The sequence below is a fragment of the Octopus bimaculoides genome, chromosome 24 (genome assembly GCF_046866305.1).
Source record: "Octopus bimaculoides isolate indiv1 chromosome 24, ASM4686630v1, whole genome shotgun sequence".
Lineage (NCBI taxonomy): Eukaryota > Metazoa > Mollusca > Cephalopoda > Octopoda > Octopodidae > Octopus > Octopus bimaculoides.
Window position 1 is genome coordinate 25,100,159 of NC_142951.1, and position 3,574 is coordinate 25,103,732.

The following is a 3,574-nucleotide window of genomic DNA, read 5'->3' on the forward strand; positions in this document are numbered from 1 at the left end:
TTAAACAATAAAAAGAACGGTAACTACAATCTAATCAAGGGAGATAACTCTAAATTCGAAACGACAAGAGGTCAAAACGCTAAGAAGCATGTTGGAAAACTTGCTCCGAGGTTCTGAACAGTCGAAAGTTGTTTTGATACAAGGTAATTAATCATTTGGACTTTTTTTGCGTCTTTAATATCCTTGATAGAACAGGAATGTTATATCTTCTCAGTTCTCGTCCACTAAGTACTTCATGCTTCATATCTGGATATCGTTTCTGCTGTTAAATTGTTTTGAACCTCTGCTTTGTATTTTCGTGTATTTTTTAAAAATTATTTTCGTCTGCTGGGAAGAATACTTCGGATAATAGGTTGAAGAATGGTCTTTGTATTGCTACTCTTAGCAAAGAACAATGTCTTTCCCCCACTTTTTTTGTGAAATATACTGGTTCTACTCTACACGCATTGTTGAACTTTAGTCCCATGCCAAGTCCCACTGGAACACCTATAGTCAAAAACGAACCAAATTGTGACTGGCAACCCTTCATATTATAGCAGCCCTTCATATTACTGCTCTAAACTCGCAAAAAACAACAGAAGCCAGAATAAAAAAAAAAACATGAACGTTATTAAATTTTCGAAAGAAACAAACAATAGTCTTTCATATATGTATACGTAATAATGTTTTGTATTTTGTTTGTATAAAATGTAATTTTGTGTGTGTGTGTAAATCAAGGAATAACATCGTTTAATCTAATACAGTATGACATCATCACCAATACTCGTTTAATAAGCTACGAAACAAGAAGTCCAGCTTCCTGAAGCATTGTCCCTCAAAGTCGTGTATTCTATAAAGCAATACGATTCCTTTGAAATATATTTTTTTACGCAGTTATATATTTTATACTAAAGGGAAAAAAAAACATTAAATATTGTAAACTGTATTTCATTTGGGTGTGTTTGTCAGCATAACTGTGTTGTGAAGAAGTTCGTTTGCCAATCATAGTTTCATGTTCGGTCCTCAAACGTAACACCTTGAATAGTTGTCTTCAACTATAGCTTTGCGAATGGATTTAGTAGACATTATATTTGTAGTTGACGGTGTTTGTCCCTCACCACTGTTCGACAACCGGTGTTGGTGTGTTTATATCCATGTAACTTAACGGTTCCTTAAAAGTATCAGGCTTTAAACACATAAGTACTGGGGTTGATTCATTCAACTAAATTTTTCAAGGCAGTACCCCAGCATTGCTTTAGTCTAATGACTGAAACAAGTAAGTGATAAAAGATATATATATATATATATATATGTATGTATGTGTGTGAAGTTGTATATATACACAGGGCTTGGACAAAATAATGGAAACACCTTAAAATTTCAAACAAATTAATTTTAATATGAGGTAGGACCACATTTGGCAGTAATTACAGCCTGAATTCTATGAGGTATGGACTCATACAAAGTTTGAATTGTTTCCAAAGGAATTTTTGTCCATTCTTCAGTTAAAACAGTCTCCAGTTCTTGTAGTGATTGATGGTGGAGTATATCGACTCCTTAATTGTTTTTCTAAAATGCACCATAAATGTTCAATAATATTGAGATCTAGGGACTGTGGGGCCCAGATAAGATGATCAACTTCACTAGCATGTTCCTTGTGCCATTCAGTAACAACTTTAGCTGTGTGAATTGGTGCATTATCATCCTGAAAGATTGCGATTCACTCCGGAAGCAGTTCCGCAACCATAAGATGAATTTGATCAGATAAAATGCTAAAATAGTCTTGACTATTAATTCTGCCATGAAGGGAAACCATTGAGCTGGTGGATTTCCAAGATATAGCCTCCCAGATCATCATAGATCCTCCTCCATATTTAACAGTTGGAAGAAGGCAGTCTGGGTCAAATGCTTCTTTTGGCTGTCTCCACACTTATACTTGGCTGGTGGTTGGAAATAAAGTAAAAGATGACTCATCCGAGAAAATAACATTCTTCCACTGCTCTAGAGCCCTATTCTGTAGGTTTTTACTCCACTCTAAACGCTTTGCAACATTTGTTTTTGAAAGTAGTGGTTTTCTGATTGCAGCCCTCCCATGAACTCCAGCTTTGTGCAGCTCCCTGAAAACAGTTTTTGTGGAAACTGGGTTCTCAAGGTGGTCATTAAGCTCTGCAGTAATTTTGGGAGCTGTACTTTTGTGATCCTTTCTAACAATTCGTGTAAGAGTCTGACGGTCCCTATCTGAAAGTTTTGGTTTTCTACTGGAGTTCTGTTTCAACGAGGAGGTTTTTCCCTCTTTCTCGAAAGCTGGCATTACTTTTAAGACAGTACTTCTTGACACACCAAGCTTTTCGGCTGCTTTCGTTACGCTAGCACCTGCTATACGAGCACCAACTATTTGACCTCTTTGGAAAGTCCGATAGATCTGTCATTTTAATGAATTCTAATTACCTTTTTCTGATGATATCTGAAAAGAAGCAGCAATTTTAGCAAAACATATTAAGGAACACTGATAATAAATAAAAAAAACATGGAAATAAACAAGCTTTTGATCGTTTTATAGATATTTCAAAATTATGATGCTAGATGTTTCCATTATTTTGTCCAACCCCTGTGTATATATATCAGGTCATTAAGAATGAAATGTCCGATTTTCTTATGCAGCAAATTTGACAGTTGCTAACTCTAATGTTTTATCCTGACAATTCTTTGTTTTACAACATTGAAGACTTACAGCATCACTTTTAGAAATGCAATTCATGGTGTTTGTTTATATTGTTAGTTTTCTCTTGTAAATCAATTTTTGTGAACCCATGGAGGGATCAAAAATTCATATTGTTTATGAATATGAGTTCCGTTGTGGAACCAATGCATCCCAGACATCTTGAAACAAAAACTGGTGAAGATGTGGCAAATGAGCACACTGTACATTGACGGTTTGAGAAGTTCCATTTTGGGTCAATAAAATAAGTACCAGTTAAGTACTAGGGTGGATGTATATGATCTCATATGAAGTTATAATTGATTTGACTCGGGTTCCTGGTAGAATTTATGTGGGTAGTGGGTTCCTACTTGTGACCTTAGGTATCCACAATCCTTCAATAGTCTTTCAAATGCTTAGGACCCTCCTGGTAATCTTTCCTGTTCCTAAGAGGCAAAGTTTCTGTAGAAGCTCTTCAGGGCATTCTATTCCAGTCTCCTTCGACCATTTGTCTATATCTTTGCTTACAGTTCCCAATGCACCAATTATTATAGGTACAGCATTTACAAATTTCATTTTCCAAATTCTTGCACTTTCAAATTTTAAGAGATTGCATTTTTTCTGTTTCTTGTCTTCTCTCTTTATGATCCTGAAATCAAACAGACATGATGAATCAGTTAGTAGGCAACTTCACTTTTTCTTGTCTATTATTGTTATGGCTGGCCTATTATTTTCAAGTTTCTTGTCTGTTTGAATCAGAAAGTCCCACAGAATCTTACAATTCTCCAACTCCAGCACTTTTTCAACCCAGTGTTCCTAACATGTGTCTCCCCATTTCTGGCAAAGCTTCCAGTGTAAAATTTTTACTACTTGGTTGTGCCTCCATTTCTTATATTC